The sequence below is a fragment of the Dermacentor silvarum genome, chromosome 7, assembly GCF_013339745.2.
Source record: "Dermacentor silvarum isolate Dsil-2018 chromosome 7, BIME_Dsil_1.4, whole genome shotgun sequence".
Taxonomy (NCBI): domain Eukaryota; kingdom Metazoa; phylum Arthropoda; class Arachnida; order Ixodida; family Ixodidae; genus Dermacentor; species Dermacentor silvarum.
The window spans coordinates 91389884-91412776 of record NC_051160.1 but is presented as its reverse complement, the minus strand read 5'-3'; the positions used below and the strand labels follow the sequence as shown (position 1 = coordinate 91412776).

The window sequence follows — 22893 nt, the reverse complement described above, 5'->3', positions numbered from 1 at the left end:
TGTGTAACTGCCTGGTGGGAAGAATATAATTTAGTTGTGTTGACATTCTCTGGGCTCTGACTCGGTCTTTGGACAGCAACCGGCGTTTGCTGGCGCACCAGAGGACCCATTATTAATTGTCCTTTGCTTTCGTGGGATTATTTTCGGAAGCTGATAAGTCGACTTTGTAATTTGGTCCGGTATCTGCACCTCGTTCACGGGGTCTTTGACACACTGCATTTTAGTCAGAACGCCGGCAAGACACTCGGTTGGCAAGATGCAGACATATGCATGCAGTATATGTATATCGTCAAAATCTAAAGCTAAGGCATTCCAGAAGGAATCGAGAAAAAAAGAATTGACATGCACTATAAACTGCTGTCGAAGAATTTATTGGTTCAAAGAACGAATCCGTAGCATGAAAAATTTGAGGTAGCATATGAACACATACTTATCAATTGCGTGAACTTCTATCTGTAAAGCTTTCTGGCATTGGGATTGTTGCTGCGTAGTAGTATTAAGTGCTGTCATTGCTGATGGAACTGCGATGATATTTAGCAGCACGCCTATGATATGTACACAATTGCAGATTTTCAGATGAGCTGTAGATGCTAATAATGTATACAAACCGAGGATCAAGCCGTCCACCGTGAATGTCACAAGTGGTGGGCTGTAACTGGCCCTTTCCTTATTGCCAGCATCGGCCATCCCTTTGTTACCGCACTTTCGCGATACTGCAATGTTAGGCGAATGCGTGCAACTTTCTTTTCTTTTTTAGGTGGATTTCGCTCATTGCGTATAGGACGCCCAAAGATAGTTCGTACTCCCGAAGAAGAGCCCACGCTTCGCGAAGCAAGACTCGCTGCTAAACGGGAAAGGCAGCGGCAACCTAGCATCAGCCAAGTTACAACCTGTCATCAGCCAAGTTACAACCTAGCATCAGCCAAGTTACAACTTAACATCAGCCATAATAAGCCCCTTCGATCGCCCAGCTTCGCTCTTTCAAGCCTTGCGCGGCCGAGTGCAAGCTTAAGCCTTTTGTTACAGCACTTTCGCGAAACTGCAATGTTATGTGAAGGCGCGCAACTTTTTTTTCTGCTTTAGGTGGTTTTCGCTTAGTACTACTTGGAGTTCCTAACAGTAATCTAAGTTTGAAAGCCACGGAAAAAGAGACCTTCTGAGACAAAATTTTGATGTCGTATGGCAACATTCACAAAGCTTTTCTTTCGTAAGTACTCTTTGCCATTGGGCGGCCGGCTTAGATAAGAATATGTCTTGCATCCAAATTGGCTGAAATTCTTTCTTATGAACAATTTTAGCGCAAGAAGTTTTTGCGAATTCGGGCCCTGATTCTTTCTGTTAACATTTTCAGTTCAAACTTGGACAACGTCTCGTGGATGGCTTCATTGTTCCTGTTAAAGAAGGCCTCCAGAATGCACGTCCGACGGGGTGCACCAAAGAGTTAACCAAGCAGTTACCTCTACTTACGCTGTCTGCAAGTCGTGTCGACAACACAACTGCCAGAGCTGATTCAATGATTGCACCGTAGGGGTGGAGTGCATTTCTGCGCGGCTATAGTGACGATTAGATATGGTGGTATTATGTGATAAATTACGTTCATTTCGAATGTTCTGTTACCTCTGTTCAACGCAGTGACTGCAGGAGTTTTTTGTTAAGAGGACGCCATAGCTCGGAGCCAACTTCAATTTACCTCTTGAAATGCACATAAGACGCTGCAATACTCTATTTAAGCAAATGCTGAATCAATCTGAATGGACTTTGTTGCATTTAGGACAGAAAGACAAATTCTACCGATAACAGGAAGCAGAATGTTGATCAAGGTTTTGTGATCTGTACAAAAATTGCCAAAATTAGGTAAGCTTTAAACATGTTTAAGGACGAAGTTTCCATATCCACCACTATCCGCTAAGAAAACATATCGCTGTTTGGTAAACTACGTCTGTCAGAGCATCCTAAAGGGGTGGAGACACCAAATCTTGAGGCTATAAAAATCCTGCTGTAGGCTTCCTCTGTATACAAGGACACTCAACATGAAATGTTGCACACAGCAAACGTTTAAAATATATTTTGATTCGCTTTCAAAGAGTGCCTAAATGCTCGTTCTTGGCATCGAGCCCATCGCTAGCGCGATTGACACCAACGTCACTGTGTTGGAAGCGTAATGAACGTTTAGCGACGTCATACCTCATTAGAGTAAGTAAAATGGGTGGTTACCCACAGCACCGGACAAGTCTAGAGAGCCTCGAGTGTATAGAGTGCAGTGAGCCGCATAAGACGAAGACGTAGAGTCGGAATCGGAGCTGCCGCAGCTAGCCATGAAAACTGTCGGCATGGTTTTGTTTGCCTGCGCTGGTACAGGAGCGTGTGTCCGAGAGCAGACGATGTAGCAGTGCGTGCGTCACAGCTTTGTGTGCTCACGTGACCAAGCTTCTTAGACAGTGATGTCACTGCTCAGCTCAGCGCCCAGAAACAAAAACCGAAGATCGTTGTTTTAAATATTGCGATATTACATTATTTACCGAGAATATATGAATCTTAGAGAGTGTATCATGCTTCCTGGAGCAATGAGAAACGTTTGAAACAAAGAACGCGCAAGCCACAAATTGGATGTCTCAACCTCTTTAAAGGTCTATCCGTACGACGGACGAAATCGCTCTTTTCGACCGCCGTCCGCCCATCACGTGATAGAACGTCACCAGTTCGTGCGGACCGCAGTTGGTCCGCCCCACACCGCGGACCTCGCGGTCCAAGAATTCACCAAGGCTTTTTCCTCTTCAGTTTTGGCAGCGGACAGCCTGCAGACCACAGCGATTTTAACGTAGCCAACGAATGTTGTCTGGCAACACAGTGTCTTCAGCCTAATCCAAAGTTTTCGGCTCAGTAAAAGCAAATAGTTTCATATCCGCCCTTCCGCCTCTCGCCTTCACGTGCGTGCAGCAGCTATTTTTCCAACACCACGCCCTCTGGGGTTTGCATGGGTTCGCGAGTTTGTTGATTAGAGAGCACTGTGGCCGAGAGTGTAGCTGGTTGGTCCGCTCTGTCGTCTGATATGGCGGTCCGCCATGTGGATGTGCTCTACGCTGAACCGGACCGCGGCGGACCGTGACGTGGTATCACGTGACCTATTGGACTGATCGGCCTTAAGCGGACAAATTCGATATGCCAGTTAGAAGCTTATGTGAAATTGTTACAGCGTTCGCAAGTGTTTTTCAAAAGTCATGCTCACAAATCAGCAGTATATTCCGATTCCTGACCCGCCGTGGTAGCTTAGTGGCAATGGTGTTGCGCTGCTAAGAGCGAGGTCGCGGGATCGAATCCCGGCCGTGGTGGCCGCATTTCCATCCGAGCGAAAGGAAGAAACACCCGTGTACCGTGCTTTGGGGGCACGTTAAAGAACTCCAGGTGGTTGAAATTACTCCAGAGTCCTTACTACGGCATACCGCATAATCAATTCGTGTTTTTGGCACGTAAACCCCATAACTTAATTTTAATTTAATCAGATCGCTGTGTGCAACCACAATTTTGTCCACTGTCGATGCCTGAATAGCTGCAGTTCACAGAAAAGCGATATCGTTTTCACAGTTGTGTTACAGAGTTGTAAACTTAGTGCTTCAGCTTCCTTTTTTTTAATTTTGCGATATTCATCAATTTCAGTTAAAAAAAAGTTGTCGCAGTTTCACCTTAAAGGCGAAGCATCAATTGCGATAGCAAATTTGTAGAGAGCTATACGGAGTAATGATAGTAGCTTAATCAGCTGTATAAACGTGGACATGCAGCAGCACCGGCAACACGCAGAACTGTTGTCGACGCCGTCGGCGTTTTGCCCGCGGTCGCACAAAATGCGTGCGGCGTTGGTGACTGTTGCCGGAGCCTCTGATATAAATAGGCACTTGGTGCCGCAGCTAAACGACGCCCCCCCCCCCCCCCCCCGGCCTTTCGCGCGTCGGAAGAGGGTACGTTTACTCTACATATATGGTGCTTGTAGAGGAGGAAAGAGACGCCTACTTCTGCAGCCCTTAAGGGAGCACAGCGCAGAACGCGCGTTTGTTCTCCGCCGTGCGTTCACTCCCCGTGAAAGCGCGCGTCCCTCGCGCTCTTTCACTCGCACATACAGCGTTCGGCGGCGCGTGGCGACGATTTCATCTCCATTGACGTCATACGGAACCTCACGGCGACGGCGACGGCGACGCCGACGGCAGAAATCTGCTTTTGAGTGTCCATATAATTGCTATCGCAATAAAATTAATACCTAAATGAAAACAAATGCTAGCTGCAGGTGGTAGACTTTACCCTTTTCGTTTAGACTCAACTAACCTAATCAGATTGGGTGCAGTGTAAGCGCAGCAAAACAATTGTTTCATTTCCTTGTATTCACATCTGAGTTCTGGCCCTGAAGGTTCTTAAGAATCAACGCACTTCATAGTTATCAGCCACGCAGGATAGGGGTACAGAATGCAACGGAATGCTTTGAAGCTACTGCCATGTACAAATGCTGGAAACAGTACGTCAATTAAGTGATACGAGCGATTGCTCATTCTACATTACGGCAGCAAAGTCAGCCTCTTTCTTTTATGTACCTGAAGTTTGTTATATTTGTATTATCGTACTAATAATTTAGTAAACGAGTGGTTGAACTGCATCAGTTTGTGTTTATTGATGAAAGCGCAAATTAGACAAGGCCGCTACCGAACAGAGGGCGTGTTCTGGAGCCGTTCAGTATAACAGATACACTGTGCTTAGAGATAATGCCGTCTCGAAATCTTATTCACTTTTCTGTTCATGCCATTACAATGTTGTCTTTTACATTTCGTAATGATGTTTTTAGAAGTACTAATATTGCCTCAAATGCAGCTAAAAAACTAGGTAAACTTAAAAGGAGAACGTGGTCACACTTTCGGGAATTCAAGCAAGTACTGCTTACCCTAAATAATTGGTATTTTGTTACAACAGGTTTTGAACAGGGGTCGAGAAAGAGTATTTTGTGTACGAGGAACACTTTCTGTGTAACCTCGGAGAATAAGAGCAGCAATGCGCACTTCGACTATAGCGCAACGAACTGCCATATAGCACGATATTTGCTTTTTATGCTCTGGACGAACGATAATAAAAGCCTCGCCTCGCACTATATAAAGAGAGCAAGCGCTCGCCAAGACTAAATAAAATGAATCAGGTGTCGGAAAAAGATAATTCGTTATTAGGAGCAAGGCAGTATCAACAACGGCGATACCACCACCAGGCAGCAGGCTTGATCTGCATAATTGGTTGACTATTGAATAAAAACAGTTCAGTTACTTGCTGTGTTAAGAATTTTTTTGCTTACATTTGATTTCTTACACTACATTGCTTGTTTTCCTCGCTCTGCTCTTCTCGATATGGTCCTTTATTTTTTGGCAGCCTGCTGTCATAGTTTTGGTACACTGTTGCCGTTATTCCTTCTGGAATAATTGTTCATTGTTGCCCCCCTCCCCCCGATCATTCCACTTTCAAATAATCTTGATTGTACTTGCAGATCTTGTGTTATTATTGTGTGAAATGTTGTGTGGTTCCAACAGTTCGGTTACTTGCTGTGTTAAGAATTGTTTTGCTTACATTTAATTTGTTACACTCCATTGCTTGTCTTCCTCGGTCTGCTATTCTTGATATGCTCCTTTATCTTTGGCAGCCTGCTGTCATAGTTTTGGTACTGTGTTGCCGTTATTCCTACTGGTGTAAAAATAAAGAAGAGGTATTCATTGTTGCCCCCCCCCCCCTTCCTGATCCTTCCACTTTCAAATAATCTTGATTGTACGTGCAGATCTTGTGGTATTGTTGTATGAAATGTTGTGTGGTTCCTTTTTCTGTATAGAATGGAGATCCACATAGTTTATAACTTCGACACTTACATTCCCTCTGTATTTGTATTGCTGACAAGTATGGCGTGATGGGCATGTTGGTTCACCTTGAATAGCAGTAGTTGAGCGCTTAATAGACGAGGACAAAAAAGGAGACAAACAGAGCTACTCACAACAATGAAGTTGAATTCCTTGACACAGAGAACAAGAGAGTGCCCTCGAACGCACGTCACCGACCACGTGAACCACATTGTCACCGCGGAACAAGATGACCAAATAGAGTGCGCAAACAAGAAAAAAGAAATTTAGTTACACATGCGCAAAAAATATCAATTCTTTGTTGGACAATGCTAAGCAAGTCTTGATGATACAGGAACCACCGTGATAGTCAATCTGCTCACTCACAATTATTAAACGGGTGATTTCACACTTGCTGCTTCCTACGATCTGGGTTTTATCGAAGGGGGGGCACACCCACAAGCATGGCAATAAATAGCTAGAAAACCATCTGACGGCGTTTTGTTTACTTTGTAATTGTGCTCCTTAAGCCGTTCGTTCACGCACCGTCCCGTTTGCCCAACGTGACACCGGCTGCATTGTAACGGAATGCAATAGACGACTTTGAGCTTAATGAACCTATTTTTGTGCTTCATTTTGCAACTTTTCTTTAGTTTCTCATTCGGATCAGTTGTCCTACAAAAACTGCCCAGCTTGCTAGGTGCTGAGAAAACAACCTGTACATTGTCCCGAGCACCCAGTTTCTTTAGATTGTGCGAAACTTGGTGGATATACGGAATGGCGGCTACATTGCGCTTTTCAAAAGGAGGCCCAACGTTCGTGTTGGAAACACACAGACCAGTATTTTTGCGACGGAGGACCCCTTCTGCGACTGACACTAACATATTAGTTGGATAACCGGACTTTAAAAGCCGTGAAACTTGCTCGTTGAAGCCGGATGGCACTAAATGGCGACAAGACTTATCAACTGCGTTATTAAAGCACATCTTAGTGATACTACGTTTTACTAGTTTAGTACGGTTGGAATGGCATGCTAAAAGGGCTTTCTTGGCTCTCCGTGCATAAGACCAACAGGTGCGGTGATCGGTGGACACTAGTTTCACGTCCAGGAACCTTATGGTTCCGTTAACAGGCATTTCGGCAGTCAGAACAAGGGGTGAATGACAATTACGTATTACCTTCAATGTATAACCTTCAATAATTAAACTTCACTGTAGTGATTAGCGCCTGTGTGTCTCCTTTTTTGTCCTCGTCTTTACTAAGCGCTCAACTACTGCTATGTATTGCTGACTTTTTTAAGGCATTGTTTAGATATTTACTTGAGCAAGTTTAGGCGTTTCCTTTGAAGAAAGGTATTTGATTTATTGGTGTTAATAATCATAGCGTGTATTTGGTGATTTTCTATGATGACAACTTTTCAATATTTCTTCAGATTTTGTTACTGAAGCGCTTGCTCTTTCTGTATTCTTTGTACATTCGGAGACTGCAGAATACGGAGCTTGGAGGTACTGTTTTGAAACGTTATCCAAGATTTGTGAGTCTTGTAGAGAGTATTTGTCTCCCTGTTTTTTAATGCCAATTTCCTAAACTGAACCACCCAAAAACTTTTTATACGACTTTCCCAGTGTACCTAAATCACATTCGAAATACATCGCAATAGCTGAATTACGTAACAGAATATATATGAAAACGAACTGTATATTTTTGAGGATATATATGTATCTGTAGCTTTTTATTGATAATTTCTGAGTTTTCTCACATCGGGCTTTCCCTCGCTTGCGGTAACTAAATAGTACCTGTCGGTGCATGGTTTCCGGAGCAAAGCACCGCGTCCGGGTTGGCAGAATGCCGGCCGGGAAGCTCTCACGAAACGCTGATGGTAATGAAGCAAGGCGGACCCGCACTGGCGCAAAGACCACTCCGTTAGTTCAGATGCAGGAACAATGTTCTGTCGCGTGGTCGGTGCACGCTGCAGCTCAACGCTGGATATGCCCAAACGTGGCGCTTCGGGAACCGGAGGCCGAGGCAAAGCGACAATGTCAAAAAACGCCTGAAGTTCCAAAGCGCGAAGCGGACGCACACATCATGCCCACCGTGCGCATGCCGCAGTACGGGAATGCGAGATCAACACAATAACCTAATCAGGCAAGTTACAAGATTATTTGTTAATTGTGCAAACTATCTATATGCAACTTCATAATTGCGCAAAACTTCAGAATATGCAAACGAAAACGTATACAACAAGATGGGAATGAAAGTGTCAAGAAATCGTGACGTAACTGTTTCCTGGGGCCATGTTCTGTAACGGTTCGCTTTGTAACCGGTTCACTCTTACGAACGCCAGTGGCTGGCGCTGGGCGCTCCTGCTGGGCATGACCACAAATTTTGTTGTCGTCACGCGGGTTGCCTAGTCATATGCAAAGCGAACCTCTCGTCTGCAACGAGCAGAACTGGGAGTTTTCAGCGGTGCGTCGGGAGTGAAGAAGCGATTGGGCTGTCGCAACCGTCACTCAGTCGCATCATTACAACCGCTGCCAAGGCGATAACGGTTGTAGGTAAAGAATAATAATGGGTGAGATTCCCATCCATGGTGCAAGACAAAGCAGCAGTCAAGCAAGACTTTCTTGATCACGGCAAGACTCCCGAAGTTGTGGGATGTGTGGATGGAACTGTTGCATCAATTGTCCGCCCTAAGACGCTCAGCCCCAGCGATACAGAATCCTATTGGGGCCGCCAACGGTATTGCGCCTTCCGGCAGGACGCCCTCGTTCACTGGTCCTCCTCGCGGCGCCACGTTCCACTCTTTCTCTGAGTGACGTCACAGCCAGAGCAAACCGGTTCTAAAGCGAAGCGCTACAGTATACGGCCCCTGTTCAAATGAACTTTGTTTTTGTATTCAATAAATCTTGTAGTCGTGAATACTTCAGGTACTGTATTTTGTAATAAGTGGGAAGGTGCTGTATTTTCAGCATTTCAGGATTTCGTTAGCATCTGTTGTTAGTGCGGGGTTCCAAGGTACCCCGCAAATTGAAGGAATTGTTAACATATTGTCACGGTGCTGCTTGGCTCGTGGTAAAGAATACAAAACAACGATGACGTATCTATCATCGAGACAGACGAGACTGTTTGTAAACAAATTAAAAAACACTATATTTAGCGGATGTGAGGAAAAAGAAACATTTACCTGCCAAGATAAAGAACCAAGTAAACAACATGCAGAAAAGTCATGTAGAAAGCCTAGAAAGCTCAACTAAGAAACACTGAGCCTATTTACGAAAGCAGCGAGTTCTTCGGGTCATGTAGAACAGGTTTAGCCACTCGACGCTGGAGGAGTAGTCATCAGGCGGCGATGATCGGCGCTGCTGTGAAGATGGGCACGGTGGAGACGGGCAACGGCCGGACACACTTGGGGCGTTGGCCAGCCGGAGCTGGGGCACGGTGCTGGCGACGCTAGGCCACCTGGGTGGAACACCCTTCCGAAGTTTGCCAACCCCATGCAGGAAGAAGGTGGACGACGCAGTGATCCCAGGCGGGAGCCTCGAGCGGCCTTGAGCCAGGAATTCGAGTGGCCGTTACTCCCGCGCACTGGGGCACCTTCTTCTTCGTTTTCCTCCACGTCTGCCACGCTGGCAGTCCCCTTATTAACTCTCCCACGTGCCCTCACGCCTGCTTCTTTTTTTTTCTCGCCGCACGTGAACCGGCGCCGATGCGCTATCGGCGCTCTTTTCGCCACACTTCGTCGTCGTCGTCGTCCGTATGTTCAGACACACACTGTCTCACAGTTCTTAACTCCGCGCACATCATCATACATTTGCCGGAAACAAAATAGGTTTCGTAATAACATTTGCTGAAAATATCTGCGCAAATCGCTCTTTAAGCGAGAAACGTGTTTCTTGTTTTATCAGTTGTACCGTTGCTAACTAGAACTGCTATAAATTAAACAATCTTAGTGAAAGGTACGGGTGTCGTCCGCCATTTATTCTTACTTGTTCGTCCTCAATTTGTGCTCGCTTGCATTGCCTCCTCTCTTCTCCCCAAGCCCACTTCGTCTTCTTTCATACATCCAGGGCAGAGCGCTTCATTCTTCCGGACATCTTTTTATTACACCTCTTGGCTTAATACTTGAATATGTTGCGAATAGAGAGGCACTCCGTTTGACCTAGGCTCCAGCGTACCAGACGTTCTCCCCGATTCCATGTTGGGATAGAGTAATAACCACTCGGAATTGTTCATAAAATTCATAATTTGAAGGTAAAGCTCCTTTCCTTAAAAGGATATTGTCTCCAGGTTGTATGCCTGGCATCTCGCTGTTGTGCTCTTTATGAAACGTTCTCTTTGTGCGCCGCTTGTAGGCCTCCTGTTCTTTGACAGTTTTCTTGAATTCAATGAAGTCGATAATTTTAGGACGTCTAGCTCAGGATCTGCAGGAAAAATGGGCGCTGTCCCCTAAGAGGCAAAGTGAGGACTGCAGCCTATACCAGTGGCGTGCGATCTGTTGTGATGTTTAACAGCGGCCTAGAGGCAGCACTTCCAGCCACCTGCAAAGTTGTGACAAAGCTTCAGGTACTTCTTGACGTCTCGTATCACACGTTCCGCTGGGCTGTTTGCTGCCGGGTGGTATGGAGAATAGTTAATCAATATCCCGTGTTCCTGTGAACACTTTCATAACTTGGCACTCAAGAAAGCCGGCCCGTTGTCACAGACTAGCGCCTTCGTGTGGTTAAAGCATCCAGCCTTGAGGAGACCGCTAACACTGTATTCTTTTGCAGATTTAGCTGTAATTGTGCTTGTGCACTCATCTATGGAAAGCAGGCGAGCTTGCGTTCTTTTGGATCCTTCCTCCTTCGTTTTGAGCTCCGCGAAATCCAAATAAATTATTTCGAACGGGACGGTTGAATATTCAGGGTTTGTCATAACCTTTGTCGATTGCTTGAATTTAACTTTTTTCACCTGGCAGAGGTGATAGGTTCTGATCTAATTGTTGATGTCCATTTTCATGCCCGCCCATGTGAATCTCATGAACAATTTGCTATATGTGGGCCAGAAACCATCATCATCATCAGCCTATCTTTATGTCCACAGCAGGACGAAGGCCTCTACCTGCGGTCTCCAACTAAGCCTGTCTTGCACTAGCTGATTCTCACTTGCGCCTGCAAAGTTCCTAACTTCATCAACCTATGTAGTCAGAAGCCATCAGGTCCGCCCAACTCAGGAGTGTTGTTTGAATCCTTTGAACCATACTTGGTTGTACATGATTCTTTCCATTGATAAATTAGCTACATTCTGTATCTTTCCACAGCTTAATATGATTGACTACTTCTGGATTCTCACTTGATTCGTGCACAAGTTATCTAACTAGTGCGTCAGTATCATGAGGAGTGGGCCAGGGCGGTCCGAATTACGAAATCAAACTGTTAGAGATAGTTGACCCTTCTGGCAATGTTGGCTCTTGGTTGTGCCATGCTCAGAAGTTCAGTCAGTGCTTTATTATCAGTGAAAAGCATGAATTTCGAACCTTCCAGGGAAAGCACTAAAATATTGAACAGCTTTTAAGACGGCCAGAACTTCATTTTATGCGGTAGAGTAATTCATTTCACCGGATTTCAGCGTATAGCTGTAGTGCACAACCACGGAGAGTTTCACTTGTTCAGCTTGTTTTGAGGGTTTCTGGTATAGAACTGCACTGGTTGCATAGCGTGGTGCGTCCGTGTTCAGCACGAATGCCAGAGAAAAATCCGCGATTCGCAAGACGATTTCCAATGATATTAGTTTTACCAGCTCACAGTAGACGCCTTTGCACTCCCGGTCTCATTGAAAAGGCATGTCTTTTTGTTTCAAACGTTTGTGGCAGCTAGTAATTGATAAACGACCTGAGTACATGTCATAAACACGCAGGGAGTGCACTCATAAGTCTTACTGGCTTAGAGATTCTCTCTATCGATTCTTTTTTAATGCTTTTAGTGTGTCCATAGAACACCCTCCAAAGAACACCCTCCTATTTTATCTTGAAAGAACGCACGTTTCTTGAAGTTGACTTTCAGTCGGGCAAGGCAGAGAACGTGAACACCTTTTGAAAGATGACTATGCTGCTCCTCCTTTGTCTTTGCGTAGAGGATGTCATCCATATACACAGTGCAATATTTGGGCAAGTAAGGTTGCAGAACTTCCGTAACATTCTTCTGATGCAGGGGAGCTTTTTCAATGAAATTGTAGCGGGTGTACTCAAACAAGTCAAAAGGACTTATAAACGCTGCATAAGTTTTCATTTCTTCACTTCGTGGGATCTGCTAAAAGCCCTTGCAGAGATCTATTGGCGACCACCAGTTTTATCAACGATGTCAATTCTCGGAACTGGATATGGTGTCAATAGATTCGACCATCGAGAGTCCCGTATTTTTAGAGAGGTGGAATATTCCACTTTAATTTGGTGCAATAGTTATAAGAGAAGCAAATGGAGATACAGAATGCCAGATTATACCTGCGTCCCACATTTCTTCCAACTGCTTTTTCAGCCACACCTTTTTATCACTGGACATGTTATAGGGAGCTCTACGAACCACTGTTTTATCTGCGAGCTCGAAAGGAACGACATGTGATTTCATCGTTGGAGGATAGTTGCCATGCATGTAAGCTATTGGTGCTTTGTCATGATGTACTCCTGGTTGAAAATCAGCCTTGATACGCTAGGATATTCGCGAGGATGTTCTGTCCTTATGCTCTCTTCGGCCATTACTTTCTCTTCTCAAAGGAGCTTAAGTTTCTATCTGTCTGGGTGGTACAAAAGAAAACTTTAGGCATCATTGCGAACTGCCAATACGTCAATGGTAATTGAATATTCTTGCAATTCAGTAGCCAAGCTTATCAATTCGTAATGCATGGACACTGACCGATCGTAGGCTTGGACGCGCAATGTTCTACCAGCATGCCGACGACCGGCATCCACTCGACTCTTGTTCATAAGTGAGATAGGAACCCCACCGTAAAAGCGGGCTTTCCCTTCAATGCTATTTACCTTAATGAGGGCATACACTAGGCTTGATGACACCAAACACATGGTATCACTGTAGCTCTTTTTCTGGCGCTTCTATCCACGGAAGTCAGGTTATGTGGAAGTAGTGCGTCGCGAATTGCAGTAAATGATAATTCATCATCATTACAGTCATTATCGACGCTTCCCAGGTGTTTGTTCATGAAGCTGTCTTCACACTGAGAATATGGGGGCGACAATAGATGTTCACTCAGCCTATGATAATCAAGTCCTGTTCTACCGCCTGGCTCTCCGCTCACTGCAATTGTTGGCGCTGAGGTCTGTACCCAGCTGAGAAGGTCATCAAATGTTGTTGGACCTTTGAGCTCGATTTGACTGTGGATGTCAATACACAACCCTTGCGTTACCAAAGCTGCCACTGCAGGAGACGGATGCTCTGGTTCTGCAGACTACAATAGGCGACGCTTCTCAAGACAGTATTCAAGCAGAAAACCGCATGTATATCCGAACCATAATGCAGTATCGAATCTTTTTGCTGCGTTGCCCTAGAAATCGGCTAAAAAGTGGATTTTCCACAGTTCCCAACATGTTGGTCCACGGTCCATGAGGAGGAGTAGATTTTAGTGAAGAGAAGGGAGGAGAGGTCGGCCTGGAGAGCGTGTCTCTAGCCTGCTACTCCTCACTGGGGTAAGGGGAAGTGGGAGATACAGGCATAGGTAGGTGGCAGGTGACTATGATATCGTACAATGAGTTACTATTTACACACGTTGTCCAATACGCGGTGTGCACTTTTCACACACTACATGCAGGAGTGGTGTTGTCCACACAAAACGTCATCGCACAAACGCATTTCGCAGACTGCATATTGCGCAGCTCCTAGAGACGACCGTCTAGCCCGTCTGACACTTAAAGTTCAAAAGTGATCTTATGGTGCACTGGGCATGATCATCTCTTCTCCACGCGCCTTAAACCTTTGCTTCTGAAAAGGGTCCATGTGTTACACATCATACTATTGTCTGGCGATAGCCCCCAAATATCAGCGCATACTCAAAATGTTTTGGTCGTCGGAGTTCCCGATATTCTTGTCCCAGGTGTACTCGAAAAACCACAACCAAGAGTGTGCACTTTGCGAGTGTCCTTCACACACATCCGGCTCTAAAATATCTCGTCCTGATTTCTCTGGTTAAGCGGTTGGACCAAAGTTCTAGTTGTTTGACTTTATTACATCATGTGTCTTTGCAGGTCTTCTATAACAATCATGACCAGGCTCACCTTCCCGGCAGGCACTTCCTCTTTGAGGGTACCCCGGCGTATGGGTTCCAGAACGAGTTCGCTCAGTATCTGGAGCTGTAGATTCATTTTCGTTGATCTTGCTTGAACCAGGGCTTGGTGGCTCATGGCAGCATATTACATCTTCCCGTTGATCAACCAAGTAGAACTAACTTCACGAATAAGGTCCCTCGTTGGCTTCCCGTGCACTTGGTATCGTATGAAAGCAACAGATTCCAGTGACGCCTGGTCGATGAAAAACGACACCCAGATGTCCAGTTTTCAAAACCTGTCGACTGCGCCAAAATCTAGCTTTCCTAACTAAAATTCTTGCAGAAAAGAAACAATCTAAGTGACACGTGGGTCGTAGATGTAGATGTAAAACAATCTAAGTGACACGTGGGTCGTAGATGTAGATGTAAAGCCTAGATGTTAGTGGCACTTACCCACTCTGGGGGATGGGCCGCCTGTAATGTGGAACACGGTTTGGTGCCTACAGATGTAGCACAATCGACTACGTGGGATTGGCCATGAATCTGGTGGCAGTGGGTAGAAAAAGGAAGAATACTTACATAGGATTTTATTATTTAATAATGAGATATTAAATGAATTCTAATTGTAACAATGTGGATGTTCATGCTATAATATCTTAAATTTGAGGTTAATATTTTTGCTTTCTTGTTGTGGAAAGTAAAACAATAAAATTAGCATAGTAGTCTCCTTTTTTCCATTATGAAATAAATATGGTATCACATACGTTCCTATTACAGTGTCCTAGTGCCGACGCCCCAGGGACAGAATGATATGTAGCGTAATGGCTAATCCAAGTTGGCGGAGGTGACCATCTAGAAGTCGTTTTCTATGCGCGGTGAACCTACCGAACTCTATAAAAATGATCCATAGTTTCGGGTTCCTTGCAATAAAAACATTGAGGGGAAGGTTCCTGATCATACCTACGGGAATACAAATCAAGCATTGGTATTCGGCAACGCATTCGCATAAATGAAACATCAAGTTTTCTTGTTGAACACCATCTGTTGTGCCAAGGAAATCCAAGGTGCTGAAAATCAGCGATATTCAATACACATAATTTCGCATGTTCTTCTTGGACGGAATTTATTTAATCTTGCAGGAGTGATGCATGCCGGAAGTTTTAGGATCCTCTGTACCGGGCCTTTAAGAGAGGCCCTTGCTAATGTGTCTGTTGACTCGTTTAAAGTGAGTCCCACGTGCCCTGGCACCCATACCAGATGGATGAGGCGTAAATGTTGGGAAATAAATGAATGAAATTCTCGGAGAATGGTTGATGAATTGGGCACTGATAGACCAAAATAAACAGACAATGAGTCGGTTATGATTATGGCTGAAGGAATAAATGTGGAAGTTTTCGTCGAGCGATAATAATCGCCAATAACTCTGCCTGAAATATTGGTGTAAAGTCGGACAGTCGAAGAGAGAAACACCAATTTAATGATGGCGAAAAATGCCCAAACCTGCCTTCTCATTACTGAAAGAAGTATCTGTGGCTATTGCTGCATTTGTTTGGAGGTTATCGAGGGGGTCATCTAGCAAACATTTTAGGTATCGAATAGGCAGAAGCTTAGCGTTATTCAGAAATTTTTCATCGAATTGAACGCTTACTGTCGCAGTAGGTAAATTTGTAAAAGCTACATCACGGGTTAATACCTGTAATGGCTCTAATAGTTGCAGCACAAAAGATATCCTAGGACAATGCAGTCTGAAATATTGATTCTGAAGGAATGCAGTCGGTTCTCCAAGAAACAGAGTAGGCGCGTCTCTGGGAAGGAGCATAGATGTTCAGTAATGTTTGGACAGTCAGTATACAAATTCGAGTTTGGAGAGAAGGAAGGTGAGTTTCATGATAAAGAATATTATTTGCTACAAATCTTGGAAGGCTGACACATAGACGTAGCGATTCGCGTTCTAAAAGAACCAGAGGGCGTAACTTATAAGTAGGACCTCCAAAACATAACACGCATCCAAACTTTAAGACGGGGCGGACAAACATACAATAAAACATCAGCTGGGTCTGTCGGCGCATTCCAAAACAATTGCTGCTGACTCTTCGTAATAAACCAAAAGTGCGAGCTCCATTACATGCCATGTATTTTATGTGAGTCCACCAATTAAGCTTTTCTGTGTAAATCATTCCCAGATATTTTAAACATTGCAGCTGCAGAATAATCTCCTGGCCATACGACAGCGTTATTCGGATAGAAATTTAAGATAAAACAATGATTGCACTTTTGTTGACATTCAGTGACATTAGTATTGCTTTTAGCGAAATTTCAATCTGATTCAAATATGACTGCAAAGTTTTATATAGGCTATGCATATCATTCGATAGCGAAAAAATGCTACATCGTCAGCGTATACGTATACCTGTACACCATGCTGCGTCGGGATGTGATTTAGTAAAATATTAAATATTATGGAGGAGAGTACGGCGCCTTGAGAGTACGCCCCCTGTCTGTGTGTAACAGTGAGATGGGACACCGTTTTTGATAGCAATAAAATGTGCCTCTGCTTAGAAAATTTTGAATCCATGCAATTATATACTGTGGCAGATTCACACTTTCGAGTCTGTGGATTAAAGTATTGTGCTCGACCCTGTCATACGCCTTCGCAATGTCTAATGTCACTACGGCCGCGCACAGGTTGTTGGGGCGAGCGAGATGAATTCGACTCTCCAAGTCAACATGAGCGCACCAAATTGAGCAGCTGGGCCTGAATCCTATTTGAGAATCACTTTATATTTGGTCCTCGCCTATCCACCTATCGATGGTGATCCAACGCTGATCTCGTTTACGGATGTTGTTTCTTCGGGTACACCAAAAGTGAAGCGGTGCTCCTTAGGACGCCTCGGTGGTCGCGACGCCATCATTACGAATTCTCGCGAGCATTTCCTTGCGCTGAAACCCCAGAGACTGTTCGGCTCTGTTCCGTCCCTCTGGTGATGAAATGCCGGCGCAGCACTAGTCACTCGTGTGCTCACGAACATTGAAACGCGCTTCTCCTAGAAAAGGTAAGTTTATTAGTTCAATAAAACAGGTAAATACACAAAAATATAAATTGCAACTCAGTCCTTTCCACACAACGAAAGAACACGTATTCCGACTGTAGATTAGTGTCGCTCCAAATTTGGTAATAAAATTGACATTAACCAAACAGACTCGGCACTGGATGATTAAGCTACCATGCGATGCAACTTAAGAGGGAAAGATGCAAGTTTAACAAAAGATGTGATTTTTGACAATGTTATCTATTCGCTGCACAGGCGTTCGTACGTTTCGGACAAGTGCCATCAATGTCATAGGTCGAATTTAGCGAGAAGTTGAATTTACTTTCATCAGAAGTACACAACAATAACAGGTAAAGTATAAATGCACAGTCGGAGGCTCTGAAGTAAAAACTGTCGCAGGGTCCTCCTAAAGGCCCTTTCACATGCTGCGACTGTAGCGAAAAAAAAAAGTCGGTGCGATCGCACGGGTCGCAATGCGATTTTTTTAGGGCTCTTTCACATGACTGCGATTTCAACAACGCGACTGGTGCGACGGCCAGAGTTGCTTGCTGCCAGGTTTTGTCGCACATGGCGCATAATTTCTTCAATGTAATGGAAAGGACGTGCGCGTTATAATATAATTGACCTCTCTTTATTAGGACCAAATAATACGTGCGTTTTGTAATTTAAAAACGCTTCAGAGTTTAATTTGTTTTGGAGTGCGCAACAGCGGTTTGTGAAGTTCAACAAGAAATGGCGGACGTAAACAGCTGTTCGCAGGTGGTCGTTCAGCGCTGTGTGCTGTCTCTTGTGTGTTTTATGCCTGTGTCGTTCTACCTGCGGTTGAAACAAATTACAAGAGGACCTATCAACAAGCCCCTATAGCTGTTGTCATCGTATATGCAGTATTCGGAATTCGGCTGCAGCGAAATCGTCATGTCAACGCAGAGACCCTCGCGCTACCCGTGCTTAACGTCAGCTTCTGAAGAAAGGATGTGTGTGTATTGCTCGTTATTGCGCATAAGCGGTTCCTACTCCTAGCAATATTCTTGCACCAAACTTAGCAGCAAGCACCAACCCTAAAGCTCACGTCTGCGCCTGAAGGAAGCCGCAAATGATCTGTGTGTAATTATTGAACGTGCAATGAAATTTGTGTTGTGAACGTTAATCTTAGCGCCAGCCTGGTTCATCCGTCTTGGCGCGTGTGCTGTAATTATTCATACAAGTACTCTCTGAATATTTCGAAAGGCGTAAACGCCAACACCACATTTTTTAGGAGCTCCAGTCACCTCTGTACGTAGTATCGTATCATTCTGACAGACATGGGCGTCGTCTATTTTCTCGTCCTTTTTCTTGCGCTGTTAGTGTGCTGTGAATCTCTATTAAGAAGCTTAAGTTAATATGCTGCAGTACGTAGCGCAGCCGCGTAGCCCCACGGCTAACATTAAAATACCTTATTAGGAGTACGTTTGCTTGTTTAATAACAAAATCGAACACTAAAATTTTGTATTCATAGTGACAAGTGTAAAGTAAGAAGCTATTGAAACTATCCGCTGATAGCATACTTGTGCTCCTACCTGCTTGAGCACATTATCTTAAAAGTCAGGCTGAAAACCCCAGATAACCGAAAACACATGCAACTGGAGCAGGCAATATGGTTCCTTTCCTGGAAATGAAAGCCAGCATCCCACTCAGCTAAGCTAGTCATGTTCTTAACCTATATTAGACCAATGTTAGAGCATGCTAACTGGAGCCATTTCAAACTAGATTATTTGACCAAAATAAGAAAGTGCAAGGAAAGCGTCAAGGTACAATCTAATCTGGTATTCCCGAGCAGATTGTATTGGCAAAACTTTATGCTTCCCTGAATTGCCTGCGTTAACCCAATGCTGAAAACAGGGGAAGCTGATTCCCTTTCTTGCTGTTGAAAAGCTGCTAGAATCTCAATAACAGACTACTTGTGTTCTCTGGGAAAGTGAGGGGCACTGACAATATCTCTAAGCTTTTGTATGAGCTTTCACCTTGAACGAGAATGGAATAAAAATATTTACCTTTGCAAGCCTCAGAATCCAAACATTCTCAAAATTTTAAGGAGCCACAATAAATTTTTGAGATATAGACAATAAAAAGTGTGCCTAAGTACAAGTACACACTGAACACACTTGAGTGGTTGAGTGGCCAGCTGCGAATGCAAAAGCGTCCATAGCTGCTACCTCGAGGTAACTGCTAGGTTGCACGTGTGTTTCTCCTATAGCCCATGTACCTGGCAAGGGGAATTGTTATACGTAGTCCCATTGCATCATTGGCCTGTGCTTTTTTTCTTTTTTGAATAGGTGGTGGCTAGCTGATTCTGTCTGTTTATGCATTTATCATTTGTGTGCATCTTATGTGCACGTGTTTGTATTATGTTCTGATTGTTATACGTGCAGTGATGCATCTTTATTTAAATATATTGCACCACAGTCATTTATTCAACTTTGTCTTGAAATGTACAAAATGTGGCCACCCAGTAATGGCCAGGACAGCCAGCAGGATTGGCAAAAATATGATGCAGATAAAATACACTTGCTTGAATCGACATGAGGCGAAGCTGTCACGCAATGGTCAGTTAAACTCTAGAAAACTCACTGCAGTGTGTACAGTTGTCCTTATTTAACCCGATGCATCACGTACTCCTAGGCAATGTTTGCTTATTCACCGCACAGGTCACATACTGTAATGTATACATAGCACGGTGAACTCACTCAAACGTCGGCTCACTAAGACTTCGAGCTAACCATGAGTCCGAGTTCGTTTGAGCCTGACTCAGGAGAATTTTGGTGAATACGAGTAAGAGCAAGCTCGGTTGAGTAAACTTTTAGTGAATATTGTCATGCGGTAGTCAGGGCAAGCTCATCTGAGTATAATTTTAGTGAATATGAGTCAACGCAAGCTCGGTAAGTAGATGTTTGGTGAATATGACTCAGGGCAAGCTCACCTGAGTAGAATTTTGATAATATAAGTCACAGCAAGCTCATCTGCGTATAAGTTTAGTGAATATGAGTCAAAGCGAGCTGGGGAAGTAGATTTTCGGTGATATGACTAGGGTGCAAGCTTTCCTGAGTAGAATCTTTGTGAATGTTAGTCAGATCAAGCTCAGCCAAGTATAATTTTGGTGAATATGAGTCAGAGCAAGCTCGACTGAATTATGATGGGATATGGTTATACGAGTTTATGCAGTAATACATGTAAGTGCAGACTCATTAGCAACATTGCCTCCATCTTGATGGGCAATACCTACGCCTCGTGATGAGTCTGCACACTTTATGAGCTGTGGACATGCAAGATCCACTTACACTTGAAAACATGCTATCATTCACACGAAGGAATGCAACGGGCTGACTTCACTGCACAATTTTGATCTGCTTTTGTTTAATGAGTTATCTACTGCCTATAAAAACAAGGTGTTTGCCTGCTTTTTGCATTATTGCATGTGTTTTACAGGAAGCAGAGACAGAGAAGCCAGAAAAAGGCACGAATGTTTATGGCGAAGTAGTTTCTTAGAGTACTGCGATATGTTACAACCAAATAACAAAAGTAATTCGATGTACTGAAGTAAGCGAAATGTGCAATTACCTTTTCATGTGAGGGTTATTACAGATGCAGTAAGGATACAAAGTCTGCAACACACTGAGCGTTTATTGTTTTTTTTTCAGGAGAAAAATGATACATCAGAAAAATGAGAAAAAAATGTTTAAGGACTGCTTCGAAAGCAAACTGGCAATACTGTTTATTCCCAGTCAAAGTGTTAAATATGCTATTGTAGAACATTCATTACGATATATAGTTTGCACCTTCGCTTTGCGAGATTGATAAGCAGTCGCGTCTCGCAGCGGAAGTAACAGAACCTTGAAATGACATAATTCATTATGGAAAATGCGCATGAAAGCCCAAACCAACCGACTGCAACTAAATGGTCGCGCGTATACACCAGAACACGATAGTCTCGCACCCAGACTAATCGAACGCATACTCTCGCACCCGGGCTGCCCGGTCGACCAGCGCCATTTTGTACTGGGCTGCCAAAGTGTGTTCGTCGGCGACCGGTAGACATGGCAAGTGCCAGCTCTAGGACTCCAAAGTGCGGAAATGTGTCCGTTCACGCGGTTCCTATATACAAGAAGTCATCTGGGCGGCATTGCGTCGTGTTTGGATGCCAAAACAACCAGCGCAAAAGGAGCAGGTTACTTAGCGCTGCTTGCGAAGAGCACAACACACGCAGGGAATCGTGCCGGTGCGGTGTTTTCAGCTTGCACCGATTTCTATCCGCAACGAAGAACGCCAAGCTACGCCACCAGTGGATAGCTGCACTGAATAGGAAGAACTACCAACCCAGTGAAAATGCGCGAGTGAGTATGCGAGCTGTGTATATTTTGGTGCCACGTTCAACTTTGCGCCCTACGAACGTAATATGTGTAACACGCAGGTTTGCTCCGAGCACTTCCTGGACAACAAGCCTACAGAGCAGAATCCCGTGCCGATGCTTCGCCTTGGCTATAACAAAAAGGCAAGCCTTTTCGTGTTTTCATTCATGCAGAGCTCCCGATGGTTAAGAGGAACAGTTGAGTTTGCGGTTAGCGATACTTGCAGCTGGCGCGCGGCATGACCATTAAGCGTGAACAAGTCGTAGGCAATAGAATGTTGCCCTGCTGGTGAGCGTTATTACTAACGAAAGTAAACTGAAGTCTGTTCGTCACGTAGCATGCGTCCACAAAGACGTAAACGACGACTGCTCGTCGCCGAAGGTGTTCTTGCAGCGCGCCTGTCTTTACATTTCAGGTGTCATTCGTAACGAATTCATTTGAGCCTCCTGAGCTCTAAACTGCGTGAGTGCTGTTATGCGAGGCAAATCACGAAATTTTTCTTTTCATATAGCGAGGAAAATTAGGTGGTTAATTATTGTTGCATATTGTAACAAAATTTTGGTCGTCTCACCTGTTTTTTTTTTTTTCTGAGGGAGCGCCAACAATCTGATATGGCCTCGCACAAGCGAAACAGGTCTGATACCAGGTAACTGCAGTTGGTGGGGATAATTTCTTGGAATGCAGGTGCGGTTGTGGTCTTGTACCAAAGGGGTCCCTGATGATGCAGCTTTAAGTAGGGATGGTGATTTTATGTGCCCTGTAATAGTTGGTGCAACAACTCACACCTGCATCTGTCGTGCTCACCTTCTTATGCAGGCTTTGACAGCACATGTAGTTGAACATTATAACCACTGTAGTTCCACATTTTCCAATGAGTGCAGGTTTAGCGCCATACGCTGCTTGTTCTAAGTGCTATAGGCTTGTGTTCTGAATGTTGTGCTTTTAAGTGGTTGCACGATACAATTGGCCTTGTGCATTTTGTTTTTCATTTTGAGAGGAATTTATATCTCCCCAACAGTTATGCACAGAAAAGAACTACAGCCCTTCTTACTATAACATATAGTTTGTTTGTTTTCAATGTGAAGGTGGTGAAGGGCGGGCGTCTGCTAATCAGGCAGGCTGTAAGCCCAGTCAAGCGACCTCGCCATTGTGCTGCCGAACGTGGCCAACCTAGCAGTGAACATGACAAACAAGACCTTACTGAAAGCGCAGAGGACAATGTTCTGCGTGCTGGTGGAAACCTAGGAACGTTGCATGCTGGTACCCAAGCACTAACTGCTGCCTGTCCACAACAGGAGAGAGAGAGAAACAACTTTAATTGAAAACACCAACAATCCGATATGGCCTCGCACAAGCGAGCAA

The 22893-nt window shown here is 44.4% G+C and overlaps 1 protein-coding gene and 1 long non-coding RNA gene across 8 annotated transcripts in view; both read left to right on the top strand.

Annotated features, from left to right (window-relative positions):
- Nucleotides 1-22893, top strand: part of LOC119458271 (glucoside xylosyltransferase 1) — a 364373-nt gene that overhangs the window by 224011 nt on the left and 117469 nt on the right. The gene's annotated exons all lie outside the window — the stretch shown is intronic.
- LOC125946867 (uncharacterized) lies at nt 4014-5963 on the top strand. The gene is made up of 2 exons (XR_007467938.1): nt 4014-5446; nt 5721-5963. It is a non-coding gene; the product is annotated as an uncharacterized LOC125946867 (long non-coding RNA).